Source organism: Opisthocomus hoazin, chromosome 6 (genome assembly GCF_030867145.1).
Source record: "Opisthocomus hoazin isolate bOpiHoa1 chromosome 6, bOpiHoa1.hap1, whole genome shotgun sequence".
NCBI lineage: Eukaryota > Metazoa > Chordata > Aves > Opisthocomiformes > Opisthocomidae > Opisthocomus > Opisthocomus hoazin.
In genome coordinates, this window is record NC_134419.1 from 13,651,981 (window position 1) to 13,667,102 (window position 15,122).

The 15,122-nt window shown below is 37.8% G+C and overlaps 1 protein-coding gene across 1 annotated transcript in view; it reads left to right on the top strand.

Annotated features, from left to right (window-relative positions):
• ST6GALNAC3 (ST6 N-acetylgalactosaminide alpha-2,6-sialyltransferase 3) overlaps positions 1–15,122 on the top strand; it is a 232,240-nt gene that overhangs the window by 206,762 nt on the left and 10,356 nt on the right. The gene's annotated exons all lie outside the window — the stretch shown is intronic.

A 15,122-nucleotide genomic window follows, 5' to 3' on the forward strand; every position in this document is an offset into this window, starting at 1 on the left:
CGCATTCATGCAATACAGAATTGCGTTTCATGCAATTTATGCACTGCTGAAGAAAGTTGTCAAGAGGAGATAATTTTATATTTGTTATGCCTTCATCCCAGACTCTCTTCTTAAAGGGAGACTTCAGAAATCTCTAGAAAAGTAACTTAAAACACCCCTTCCTTGGAGAAATGAGGTTAGTCTTATGTGTTCATTTGCTGTGATATTTGAGGACTGAGTGAGATAATATCTAGCATCTTTTCAAACAATGCGCTGTACACTTACACTCCAGCTGCTTCTTACAGCCTCTGTTTAAATGTTATGGAGGCTATCTAGTCTACACTGTAGTTTGCAGGTTAGAAATGGGCAACGTATTCCATAATACAGGAAAACAAGCATAATTTCAAACTAGTCCTTTGCATGCACTTAGAGAAATCAAATAAAAATACAAAGGTAAAACAAGAGCAAAGCATCACTCAAGGCCCGGAGTAGTGACAGTTTCCTATTTGAAGAGCAGCTCTCTGGTTGTGCTTGCACAAGTAAATGGCAAACTTGAATGATCTCAATTGAAGATGTTCTCTCTTTTCTCTCCGCCTGTACTGTTTTTCTCAGGTACTTACAAAAGCTTTTGCTTTTGAACAATTGCTAAAATTTATTGTCTGAGTCATTTTAAGGAATGGTCTTCATAAAATGGTTTAATTTATGTTCCTTCCCCCTACCAGTCAATTTTTATTTCTTACATCCTCTTAGGAACAAATTGAAGGAAAACAGTCATAATGTCACCACTAAAACCATTCAACATTTACAAAGAGTGATCCACTAGTATATAAAAGACAACTCCTTTGGTTTGTCTTGTAAGCATAAGGAATACCTGTGATAGATCTAAGTGAAATGTAAGTCCATGGTATCAGTAAATCGATTAGTTTAATCTGTGCGTATTATTTACATCTGCAGAGGTAGTGCATGACAAAGCGTGTAATAATGAACACTGCACAATGGAGGACAATACTACACAGCTTAAAGATAAAGGATAATGATACTACTCTAAAATAGAAAAGCCCTGAGCCATGTTAGTAGACCTATGAGGAGACGTAAGATGTCTGCATTGTTTCATATGGTAATAATCTGTGTATCTATGTAGTTTTCATAATGATAGATGGATATAGGCTATTATATGAGCAGTTCGAGAAGAAATTACCGGTTTATATTGAATAATTTCCACATGAATGGCTTAAGGTTGCGGGTTTTCTTGCTTTGCTTTTCTGTGATCTGCAGTTTCTTTCCAACACTGGCTTCTTATCACAATCTTGCAGCCATACAACCTGATCTCATCAGATAAAACAAGCTAAATGTAGTCAGATCTGGTCAATACTTAGATGAGTGATTTAAAAGGTAATTCAAGAATGCATTAGGAAACTGCTCTATATCAGTGTTCCTCCCTTGCCAACATCGAACAACATCTCCTGTGCCGTTGGGAAGCGTACTTGGAGACATGGTACTTCATCCTCATCCTAAATTGTCCTTTATCAGTGCTATGCTGTTAAACACCTTCCAAATTCCCCTACAAGTAGCTGCATTTGCTGGTGTGTATGCAATCTGCTATAAACGTTTTGACTACATAAGCAATGGTGCCAGCTCAGACGCTATATTTTATATTAGCTTTCTGTAGCCCTGATTTTAGTATATGCCAGCAGAATGTTAATTTTGAAGCACCATTTAAGTCAGCCTTTGACAGGAGAGTACAGAGCACCGCTTCCTTGTCAAAAGTTCATATGCGGAATCAGGAGAAGTGCTGCAATGTACCTGTCAGAAGGGCAAGATAAACCAGCATTTCTATTGTCATCCTCTGTGGGAGTAAACGGAATGATCTTGGCTATTTTTTATGCCTTTGTAAGCTGTGATTTAATTGGCTTATTGGACTTCACCGAGAGCTGGACCTGGACATTGCATCTTGAGGTTTCCGTTTGCTTTTATTCTAAGCCAGCTGATGAAACATTTCTTGATCCAACTGAACACGTAAGGTGAAATCTCACACTGTGTAGACTTCTGTTTCTTCTCAGTTTTGAGTAACATCTACAGTTCTACCTCTCTTGGAGAAAGCGTATGGGAGATCCATACATGAGGACTGAATATTGTAATAGGTAAGAGCTATGATAAAGAATACCAACTCACTTGTAATCATCAAGCTATATAATAGCATCAGCACAAAATGAAACACGAGACTATCAAACCTATTGTCAGAGGAGAATACAGATTAAATACAAATAAATACAAAATACAAACGAAAGAGATGAGTAGCCTTGTATAACGAGAGAGAAGGAGCCCAAAAAGCTGAGTAGCTTCTTTACTATTTAATGCCATAATTTTTCTAAGAAGAAAAAGTCATGCTTCTGTATTTTTTCCTGAATAAATAGGAAAACCATGGAGCAATTTCGTTAAGTGAATGCACAGAACAAGACATGCAGCAAAAAAACACTATTAGAGTGATCATAATTGTGATTAGGTAATCACAATTGATTTTCTTGTTCTAAGACAATCATCATCCACCATTTTGAAGGAAAACTGTGTGGCATAATTATACAGGAACTGTGCATATAGTAAAGAAATCTCTGAGCCGCAAAACTAGAATCTAGACGTATTCTTTCCACAGGTTTAGGGTGGGCCCCATATTAGGGGGCCTTGTCTCCAAAAGGTACTTCTGCCTGCATGCCAGACAATATACCAATCTCACAGAGAAATTTTCGGCTCTGGCAGAAGTGGTTCCAGTGACTTCAGTGAAGTTCTGCCTGACCACACCAGAAGTGAATTATACTCACTGCTATTGATTTGGGAATTCAGTTTGTATACTATGTCAAAATGCTGGTGTATGTGCTCCAAGAACTTCCAGTGAACATATCCCTTTAGAGCAAATGGTAAAATGAAGTCAGGTGTCAAACATTCATAAATCTATTGTACTTACATATAAAGCTGGGTAGGAAATCTGATCACATATCAAAAGTATGTACACTTATAGAAGGAACAAAGGAATGAAATCTCTCTTTGTTGATGTGTTTTCTTTCAGTTTGGAAAAAGAAATATTTTCATAAACATTCTAGATACTTTGTAATATGCACTTTTGCACTCTTTCCTTCCTCTGGTGCTAAATGAGAATGCTCATTTTCAAAACCTCTAAAGCATAGACAAGTTTGCCTATAACTTTTAAATTTGGATTTAGGTAAGGAAGTCCAATTTATACAAGCTTGGAGAGGTTTTGTTAATACCAAGCATATCTGAATATGCCTGTCTTTGTAGCTTTGCAGGATTTCACATTGCCTAATGTAACGTTTGTCATGGTTTTAATTTTTCCTCAAAATGGATCTCTTTTATGTCTGCTATTTACCATCCTTGCCAGAGTCATTGAGCACAAGAAATTCAGTATCTACAAGATGCAGAAACTGCTTTCTTCCTCGCACTCATGTAATAGGTAATGGATGGTTTTAAGAAAGGATCTTTACTCTGTGCTTTACCTATTCATGTGTAGGATTTTGATTTCATTTGAAATGAAAGGCGTAAACCTCAGGTCTGAAAACTAATAGAATTTCTGCATTTACCTGCTGATCCATAGCCTTTAGGTTAGATTGTGTGTCAGCCAGCAGTCAGCTTGTTGAATGAAGCAATACTTTAAAACTAAAATGAAAAGATTTCTGTTATATGTAGCCTGACACTAAATATGGAGGCAGATTTCTGGTGGCTTATTACTGGAAATATTTTCCAGTGTGTCTGATAAGCAAGACTGAACAAGCTGTAAGAAGTAGACCTAATCAGATAATACTGACTTGCAGACCAGAAAGAAGAGAAGAAATTTATTTTGCGTAAGTGCTGTGCCTTCTCTCGCCAAGACTGAGGACAAAATGGCTAGTGTAGTGGCAAAAGGCACTGCAGAGATCAGGGAGCAAAGCTGCTGGTTTGGGGGTGTGGCTGTTGCATCTAAGCCTATTTACTTCATTCATTCATTGTCTATATTACAGAAGGTTTATATCTAAGTGCTTCAGTGAGTTGCAGCTCTGGAGATGGGGTGAATAAAAAGGACTAGGAGAACATAAACTGGATCAGCTATTCATTTTTCAGTAAGTCTAGATATTTCATTGAAACTTCAAAGGAATTTAAGATACAGAGTTATGAGGAGCGTTCCCATGAAGGATCAAGCGCTGTATTCTGCTCAGACTCTCAGTCTATGCACATCCTTCATGGAAATACATTTGAACACTGGAGATATTAATATCATAGAATCATTAAGGTTGGAAAAGACCTCTAAGATCATCGAGTCCAACCATCAACACAACACCACCATGTCTGCCAAACCATGTCCTGAAGTGCCATATCTACACATTTTTTTAACTCTTCCAGGGATGGTGACTCCACCACTTCCCTGGGTAGCCTGTTCCAATGCCTGACCACTCTTTCAGTAAAGAAATTTTTCCTAATATCCAACCTAAACCTCCTCTGGCACAACTTGAGGCCATTTCCTCTTATCCCGTCGCTTGTTACTTGGGAGAACAGACCAACACCCACCTCACTACAAGCTCCTTTCAGGTAGCTGTAAAGAGCAATAAGGTCTCCCCTCAGCCTCCTCTTCTCCAGACTAAATAACCCTAGGTCCCTCAGCTGCTCCTTATAAGAGTTGTTCTCAAGACCCTTCACGAACTTCATTGCCCTTCTGTGGACACGCTCCAGCACCTCAATACCCTTCTTGTAGTGAGGGGCCCAAAATTGAACACAGTACTCGAGGATAAGCAAATTCTCAGTATGATTTGAGGAGCATTCATGATGTTTCAGGGTAGAGGACAAAGGAAGGTGTCATAGAAATGCTTAGAATGAGTTCTCAAAGAACTGAAGTAAAAAGATTCCTTTGTTGTTTCCATGCCTAGATGTGAAGCTGTAGTTACCACAGAAAGATATTTAATACCGTTTCATATTTTTTCGTCTCTTCAGGTTGCATATAGATAATAGATTATATCAAATGCAACCATAGTCAGTGCTGCATGAATACTGCATGACAAACGTGTATACTTTTATTTATTGGCCTGGACACTTGTTTTTTTAAACTATTGTTGGAAGATCCTCTGAGTTCTAAGTTCTTTTGAAAACAGCTCAGGTCTGGCTTTGTCCCTTAAATGTCTCTGCTCACAGGAGAAGGAATTTAATTGCATAAAACCTAGTCTGCACTGATTTTTCCAAACAACTACTGTAAGATTAAATTTTTAAATGGATTGTCTTTATAAGTATATTCACATTCATACATGTCTGGAGTAAACATGCCATCAGGGGCATCTGCTTTATTTTTCTTACTGTATATTTGGAATTCAAAATAAGGTTTATTTTGTGAGGAAAAAAATCAATAAATCATTTCAGTTGCCCCACACTTTGTATAACTAATTGTAATTAGTATAATGTCTTTGTTGGCAATGGCTTATCAGGCAAATAGCATGAAGAAGCAAAGAAAAAGCCTCATAAAGAGTGATGTTGTTTTGTAAAACTAATTGTGATGCTATCGGTGGTATTGTGAATGATTGAACTCTTAATTTTCAATCTGGTATTCCTTCCAGCAATGTAGCTACTAGTGTTACCTGAGGTTCTCTGTAACATAACTACATAACAGATTTTTGGCAGTTTTAAATTTTATAATTTGGTGCCAAAAAGATGTAGTCTTGAGTCATCTTCACTGTTATAAGTGGGCTATAGTTTCTAGTTGTAATGAATTAGCTTGGTTTAATCTTTGTTATGCAAATCTTATAGATAAGAATCCCGTTAACTGTCATGTCCTGAACTTTTATGCCTAGGGAGCAGCAACAGCCTCCTCTGACGTATGCTGTCAGGTGTGTGGCCTTCTAAAGAGCTGCCTGCCTGCAGAGCTTCATTGGCAACATATCCAAGACTTAACTAGCTGATACTGGGAATTACTGAACAGATGATGTCACTAAGGTCAATATAAGCTGTGGAGGAGAAATCAGAGAATTTATTTATAAAGCAAAGGACAACTGTCCTGCTTCATGAATGTGTTCTAATAACTTTGATTCACTGAAAATATGAAATCCCTGAAGCTAACTGTATTCTTCACCATACTTGATAACTAGGCGTTAGCTTACACTTACAGTGAGCTGGCTAGATGATTAGTCCAATAATTCTTGAGTTTACTATTCTCAAAAAGCTGGATTGTGAAAGATTCAGAAAATTAACTAATTTACTACTTCAATTGATAGCAGGGAAGCCATAAAAAAGCTCTTTTAGAGCATTTCACTGCCCTTCTAATAAATATGGAGATTTTGCTCCCAGCTTCCATTTGTACGATTACCCTCCTGCAGTCTATTGAATGAATGTGGGAAGAAAAGAGTCTGAAACTGTCCAGTGTTGAAGGAACTGTGCAGTGGGCTAGAAAGGAATTTCCTCTGATCCACAGTTCGTCTTCCTATGAGCTTCTACTTGGCAGTCTTCTGCTTTTCTAAATTGTTTGATATATCACGCTTTTTCCTGAAGGCTGCCGTCTGAGAGAAAAAAATGCAGCATGCTTTGTCAGTTCTGCTGAATATGTCTGTCTGTAATCGAGGTGCTGCCTTCAGTGTAAATATTTGTGTCAGTGGCTGCAGGCATCTGGCCTTCAGAAGACCCTGCTGCATAAATGTAGTGGCTCCTGGTGAACAGAAGGGGAAAGACAAAAGCTAATTTTGCATGTCCTGAGGATTTGGGACCCTATGTTTCAAGTGAGGCTTTAATGAGACCTCAACCTCTTCTGTCCACAATGTACATCAGTAAGAAGTGCCCATCAGAAAGCCAGCTACTGTGTAAAAAGAGGATGGAGAAGGTAGGGGAAGTTCCAATAGCTCAGAGGCTAGATTTATTTGCTTCTTTCTAGGCAGTTGGACAGAGGTGAGTTAAATAAGAAAGCACTGAAAGAATCGAGAGATTTGGATGGAACAGAGACAGTGAGAAAGACCCTGATATTGACACTAAACAGTAGTATGATACTTATAAATGTGTGTGTGTTTCATTAAATTGTATGTCAAAAAAAGAAAAGGAAATAGACATATTTTGTTCCTTTTTTAGTTTAAGGAAAAGTTATTCTGGAGAAAGTTACAGTAGTAAAAGGGAAGGCAACATCTGTGTTAATTAGCAGTTCCTCTTCAAAGCTTGACTGATGGGTTACATTATGGCCTCTTGCATTTGAATTAAATTTCAGACCCACGCAAGTTCTATTTTTACCTCCTTTTTTCCACATCATAATAATTTGTCTGGACTTCATTTTTGTTAAAAATATTGATGTTCCACAATCTAAAATGAACTTTTGATTTGTACAAATAGGCAGTGTGGAGAACAGCACTGTGGCTCCAGATTCAGTTTCAGAGAATGTGGCTTTGTAACACAGTGCAGTACTGTAGGAAGTTTCTGTGGAATGGTACTAGAACTTACATTCATTTCTATTTATTCCATTCTACCTGCTATACTTGGTGCAGAGACTTTTGCATGCATGTTAAATTACTGCTTACATACATGCCTTAAATGTAAGGGAGAAAATCTCAGTATGCGTCAGTTCCCTGAGAGAACTAGGGATATGTATGTTCTCCAAAGGATCTCTTTCCCTTGATGATTTGACAGGTAAGCTCTCTGGGTCAAGGACTGTCGCATGTGGGTGTGTAGTGCCTTGCACAGCAAGGATTCGCAGTGCTACTGTAATGTAAATAATCAGTGAGTAATTTAGCAACAAATTAGGAATTAATTTTAGAATACCTAGAAACGCTTTTATGAATACTACAGCTGGGGAGAGATAAGTTGTTAATAGAGGGATATGCACCAATGAAAGCCTTCTCTGTGGGATTTGAGTTCTCTTTTTTCAGTGAATATTTTCCTTTCAGAAATGAAACTTCCCGTTAATATTACTGCTGGCCATTCATAAGCTTTTTTAGGATAACCATTCAACCTGGTGAAAAGCAAAGTTCTCAGATAAATGTGAAATGTAGGGAGAAAAATGTAACACTGCATGCCCTTCCATGTTAACATCAAAGAGATAGTGATTGAACGAACACAATGACTGCCGACTGTAGAAAATTTAAAAGGATATCAGCTGATGTACATCGGTGTGATTTCTGTCAGCTGAGTATCTGGTCCAGTGTTCTCCCCGCTGAAATGAATCAAGTTAGGCTACAGCCTCGTGCCATCTGTTCTTTCATTTTCACCATAGCAGTAAAACACAATACCTTTATAAAAGCCTCTGCTCATATCCCAACATCAATGTGCACGTTTAGAAAGTTGTCTCATTTTTTGCTTTAAACATTAAAAAAAAAACCTAATAGAAAATTTTTTTATGAAAAATTCAAGCTACTTTCAGCCAAGGTTAGATGAACTCCCTTGAGTGTCTTGTCTTGACGAGATAAGAGCTAATCAAGAAATTTCTTCTGTATTCACCTACGATAGATTTCACTAAAATATGCAGCTAGGAGTAGTAAGTGCCCTTTAATACCAAAAGAAAAGGGTGGGAAAGCCTGCTTAAATAATTCTCTTCAGGGATCCTGAATTAACTGCAGCTCTGTTTAGTTTATATCCTCCCTAGAGAAAAATGTGCAGACCCAAGACAGCAAGTATTGATTTAAATGTAGATGCAGGAAAAAGTCCCTGTTGTCTTTTTTTCTTCCACTGGGCACGCTTTTGAGTTTTGATTCATTTTTGGTTACAAAGGATGAAAATCTAAATCCTTCTCTACTCCCTTTCATGCTGTGGGAAAATGTTGAACCAATGCTTGGCAAACTGGATGCAGCTACTGGTGAAGAGAAGAGCACAGAAAGCTGCCCTGCAGAGGCCTGTGGCACAAGTTGTGAAAGCTATGTCAAGGTTTCAGCCATGATTCCATTTGGCACAGCCATCAGGGATTGCAGTAAGTTTTTGACATAGCATAGGCCAACGGAAAGTGGAGAACGGTGGGACAGGAGTACGCCATGGTGCCACAGCTTGCAGGGTTGAGTACTATTCAGGGAAGGCAGATTTGGCATTGGCTTCAACCACTGCAAGCATAAGTAGTTGTACAGTGGAGCACGTGCTATGCTGGCATAGACCAGAAGAGTTGCATTTCCTGGTAAGATCAGTCTTCCTAAGGGCGGAGTAAATTTTATTCAGGTGATTTTTGAAGAGAAAAATGGCTGGTAAAGATGCCAACAGCTTAGCCCTCAAATCCATCTATGCAAATGTAATTTCCCCTCATTCCAGACAAAATTGTGTGGTTGTAATGGTCCACGCTTCTGTGGATTCTCTTTTGATTTAAACATCCATTTTCTCATCAATGAAATCCAAGTGCAAATGGAGATGTGTGGCGACATACACTTCTCTTTCTGCACAATACACCTCCAGTGGGTCAAGGTTATTGGTAATCATGCATAAACTGCTTGACTTCAGATCTCAGGTGGCAACTGAAACGAGAGCACTTACAAAAGGCATCTTTTACTAGCATCTTCAGCACATGAAATAGCATAGGCTATGCCTTAGACCACAGTTTGTACTCAAGAAACGGAAATAAAGAGTTCTTGATTCAAGAGAAATTAAGAGAATCTGTATTTCTGGAAACAGGAGGAAGAGAGTGGGGAACAAAAAAAGGTTGGGATTGGGAGTTATTGTTCTGTAAAGAGTTTGCACCAAAAGAACAATTTGTATCTGAAGAGTCAGTGTGAGCTGCAGAAGCCTAATGGCTGTAAGAAATTTAGCTAGCAACTCTTGTTCTCTGCAGGGGATGCTATTCAGCTTAAAAAGATTAGCACAGGTTTTCCTGCACGAGAATCTCCCCAAAATAATACATACATATCTATATATAGTCTGGAAGGTAAGGTTTACAATTACACTTCTGTAGTCTTATTTCTTTTCTGTGTGCTTTGCAGCAAGCTGGACCTCTATGATTACGCTTCATAAACTGGAATTCTCCTTTTCTTCTCTGAGCTCAGCAGCACAGGGATCTGAAGGAGCCTCTCTGCCTGGATGAAATAACTTCCTTCTCTTGTTGCCTGAGTTCACGACTGAGCTAGGATGCATCAAAGTCAGGTCAAGGAATCAAAATAAGGAAACTACAGAAGCCTGGGCAGCAGAAGTCAATTTCTTTAAGCTGCTTCTTTTTTTTCCCCTTTGTTTCAGGTTTCCGTGTGTATACTTAATAGAGCAGACAAAGAGAGGAAAGAAATAAAAAAATATGTACACAACACAAAGATTGGAACTATATGCATAAATTACATACCCAAGCAGATGTCTCATGGACTTTAGTAGTTGCAGTAACAGATTCTTTCTTATTTCTATTATTATTTTTGCCTGTCTTGCCAAGAACTGTAAATAGTAAGTCAAATAGTTGTTGGATTTTTTTTTTAGATTAGGTGCAGTTAAATACAAAGCCATCATTTCTCTGTTACCTTTTGTGATCATTCAGAAGTGTCTTTCCTGTCTTTTTTCCAAGGCCATTTTGACATAGGATTTATTAATTGTTACATCTCTTTTGAAATCAGATTATGAGGGGAGATTCCCATGGGCTAGTTTGGAAGTTAGGAGTAGCCTTTACTAGGTTTGTAGCAAATTCAACTGGAATGGACTCTTGTCCTCTGTGTTCTATTGGTGCAGTATTAATATAGATAGAAATCCTATATTTCTGGAGATTAATTGGACAGTATGCCATCTGACTGCAGTTTATTTTCAAGATTCAGAGTAAGGGTGATCTATCAAGAGTTCGGGCTGGCAGGAGTGCATCACGTCTCCATCCCAGGTACTTCTTGCTAGGTGCACCCGCTGTCTGAATCTGGAATGTGGCCTGTGCTGTTCATAATGCATTCCACTTGTTTAAACTTTGCATAAAATCATGCATGGTGGATAATAAAACATCTGTCCATATAGAAATGTTTCATTTTTCAGAATGACCTGAAGCTCCATGTGGGCTTTTGAATGTGTGAGACAGTCTGCTCACAGCTAGAGGGGCATGGGTGTTTATTATTAGATGTCCTGCATTGCTATGGAATGCAAAGCAAGCACATGCATGCACACACACACATGTACAAAAGAATGAATAATTATGATAAACAACTGCCTAACAGGTATCTTTATAATGCAGAAATAGGAAACATTTTTACCAGGTGAAATCAATTCTCTGCCCTTGCATCTTCATTGCTCTTCTTGTGCTTTTTTTTCTGCAGAAAGTGTGTAATGATATTATTGGCAGCAAAGCACTGACTCTTACAGAAAACAGAATTAAATCTAGGCTAGTGCTAATACTCTTCAGCATTTAGAGTCTTACCATTCTCCTGTACCGAAAGTACTTTCATTTTTCCTTTCAAGAGAACAGCTTGCTGGCATGAGAATTACATGTGCTCCTTAAAGGAGAGGTGCTAGGAAAATGAGCCTTGCTGTTATCTCAGACGTGGCAGTATTCTTCTGTCAGCTCATTCTAATCTGTCATTTACAGATCTACTTTTGATATGAAGTGGAGGCATAGACCAAATCTGTGACTTGGGAATGTGGGCGTTTAATCTGGCAAAGAGGAAGAGTTGTTCAGCAGCTATTTTCTGAGATGCTTCCTCAGTAAGAGAAATCTCAGTCACCTAAGTACAATGGTAGCATTAATTTGATTAGTATAGAATATAGTAATGGATCACCAGTTTATGCTTGCAGATAAATTTTCCATACTTTTAGTAGTAAGGAAACGTACTATTATTCAGCAATGCAAAAACCTATAGTAAACCAAGGAGAAAAAGATCTGGTTGTCTTTACCAAGGGAGTGCAGAGGGGACATGTACCTTCTACCCTCATTCCTGAGGGTCAGTCGCGGATGAGGCTGACACAGGGCGAGTAGCAGAGAGCCAGGCAAAACCAGAGTATACTGACCCCCTCCCAGATGATTAACGGTATCTTCATGCACTGGGGATACAAGTAAGTACCAGAGATAAGTCTACATGAACACAGTCTAAGCTAATCTTGACATAGTTCTGAAAATATTTCTATCTATTTTGAATCATTTTTATAAATCTTTTACTATGTTGGAAAGACATCTCACATTATGAAGCCTCCACTCTGTGGATTACAGGTTTCTTAGTATTTTTAAACCAATATCCTTATTTATACCTATTTATTAGTCAAGGGGCCTGACAAGCTGCTGCAAATAAAGCTGCCGCTGATTCAGAGTTTAGTGGGAGGGTCATCTGAGGATTATAGTCTATAAACAGCCTTTATGAAAAGATAATTTTTGTGTCAATTAATTGGCCTGGAGAATCTTGTCATTTCAATCTGTCATTGTTGAATTTTATTTTACTGCAATATTTTGAAATGAAGCAAAAAAGGGAAAGTGTCTAGTTAATGTTTTGGCAAGCTGTTTGTTACTTAATATCTTCTGGAAGTATCACACATTACAATTTCGGCAATCCTAAACGTGTGTTTTACCATTTCCTTCTAAAATATAGAAGACAAGTCTCCTTTTTAAGGTGGTGTGAGAAACTATAGTGAGTTTTTCTTCTAGAGTTTATAGAAAGCATTACTAAAAAATGCAAATTCTGTTTTGAGACTTGAAACTTGCAAATAACTATTAATCTTGGAGCTTACTTTTATATTCTGAGATGAAATAATGACATTTTAAGCACTTAAACCTTCGCTAAGAGCAAGGCAGGCAAGCCTGGGCTTTTTTTCAAGCATCTTAATTATGTTTATTCCATTGGTCTTATCATGTGTTTAATGTTAAGCACATGCCTATGTACTTTTCTGAAAAGCTGGATGGTATTTAGCAGAATGAATTACATCCCAGTAACTAATATTTCTTTAAGAATCCTAATATGTAGAAAGTATGCAAAATAAGCTTTCATTTTCAAGATAAACAGACAAAGTAACTTTTTGTGAGCATTGCCTTTTTATTGCTGCATCCAGCTGTAAATCATGTCTTGAAAGCAAAATCATCTTCTTTTTAAATGCATTTTTTGAAAAGTAGTGCATTATTTTCTCCTGAGCTGTTGAGACAATTTCCTGCCTAGATCTGGTGCCTCATTAATTTTAGAGTATAAGAAAAAGTCACTGTGAGCCATAGGGAACAATTTTGGATTTGCTGCACACAGATATATCACAATAGATTTGCCTATAGTAGTTCTACGGATGTTGTTGAACAAACTTCTGTTTTCCCTGTTTTGGGGTTAATGTCCTCCTTCCCTCAGATTTGTGCAGTAACGTAGCCTTCTGCTACACTGGAACATTCTTTTCTTTTCAGTGTAAAATTTGAAATCTGAATGCAGTTGCAGTAACAAGAGGAACTCTTTCCAATAAGTCTCAAAAAGCCCTGGCCAAAAAAACATGTAAAACTCTCCTGTAGAGAAAGAAATTGAGTGCAGAGTGTTAGCATAATAGCAAGGGCTGAGACATTGCTTTGCACTACAGTTTTATGGGATGATATTTTAAAAGCTATTCAGAGATTTATGACTTTTTAGGGACAGCCAAAATTGTGTTCACATTTCTAATACTGCTTTCATTAGAATGTTGAAAGTATGTTTACAGTATCAGATTGAATTCTAAGGTGTTACCAAATCATCCAGAATCCCCACTGCTTAAGTATATTCCCTTGCATCCCTACATATCTTCAGAGGAAAAAATGGGAGGAATGTAAGTGCTTTGGTTTAAAGTATATAATCTGTATTCTCTCATGTACTTCATCTCCCAAGGAATGTATCTGGGAACTCCGCAGTTTTTATTTATCCTGCCAATATAGTATATAGATGAGAGGACTAAGGTCCAATGGTGTTAAAATAAGATGTGAAATATTGATTAATGCTTTTTTTAAAATCCTTTTTCCTCCTGAGTATAGCAAATTTTAGATGCTATTGTCAATATAGTACTCTCTAATAAACCTCCATTATCGGAAGTGTCCTGATCTTTGTAGTGTTCTTATAAATGGTTATTATGATTCTAAATGGGTTTAAAAGCTCAAGGCTAGTGTTCTTCCGGTGCAAGAACAGAAAGCAAGTTAGAAGCAATGCAGCTTTTTATCATGGCAGAATTAAAATTAATCGGATTGGGAATTCTGTTTGCTGGACAGTAGCAGAATATTCTGTTTGAAGGACTGAAAATCTTAACGGGACAGATAAACAGAGGTACAATTTTGTGGCTACAAAGATGTCAAGTAAAGCAGCACAATTATAGCTGGTGTCCAGCTAACAAAACACGGGTATTTGACACCCTGCCTTTTGTTCCCACTTGTCATTCTTCAGTGCTAAGTTAACCCTTTATTTATTGTTTCCAGAATAGTCATTTACAAAAGCAGCTACACAAATATTTAGGAGTTCCCCAAGGAAAAGGACATTTCAGGAAAGGTAGGGATAGAAGTTCACACCAGCTAACCCATGAAGGATGATAAGCATGGGCAAGGAAGAGAAGATGCAGCCCAAACTACTTTGTTCTTGAGTACAATAAAACTCTCTGGGAGTTGAGGTAATTGTTTTTCAATAATAAAATAAGATTTGTTTAAACTGGAGTGCACTGGATTTTCTTTAGGAATGTAAAGCTCTTGGAGCTTTTCTACCATCCATAATAAAAGGTATTAATCAGAGAAGGAATTTGAATCTCAGTTCTGTATGTCATGTAAATGTCATTATAAAGCTTGTACAACTACTTTTTCACTCATCATCATAATTAGCATTTAGTCAAACTTCCAACAAGAAAAAGCAAGGAAGTAACACAGAATCTGAGCCAAAAGCCACAGATTGGCAGATTTACCTGGGAGACAGGAGACCATAGTACGTTCTTGCTCCGAATGAGGAAGAAACACCTGAGTTTCGTTCTTCTGACTCACAGGAAAATTGGGCTTTACAGGCTTGATAAGTTTCTATATGATTTTTTTTTTTCCACATGAAAGCTTTATTCCTACCCCAGGATGAAAATGTTTTCAGAAGATTTTGTTGATGGCAATAACAGATTCACATAGTCCTACTTGGGAGTTCTTTTGCAACAAAACTTAATTGTGTGCAAATCTTAGTCTTCTTTAACTTATGGTGGAGAACAGACTGCTCCCTGCTGTACCCAAAAGCTAAGAGCTAAAACATGTGGCATAAAGCTAAATTATCTTCTCCTCTGCCTCACACCAAACTCTCTCAAACTGAGCCAAAGTTGGGTCTCTCTTGAGATGG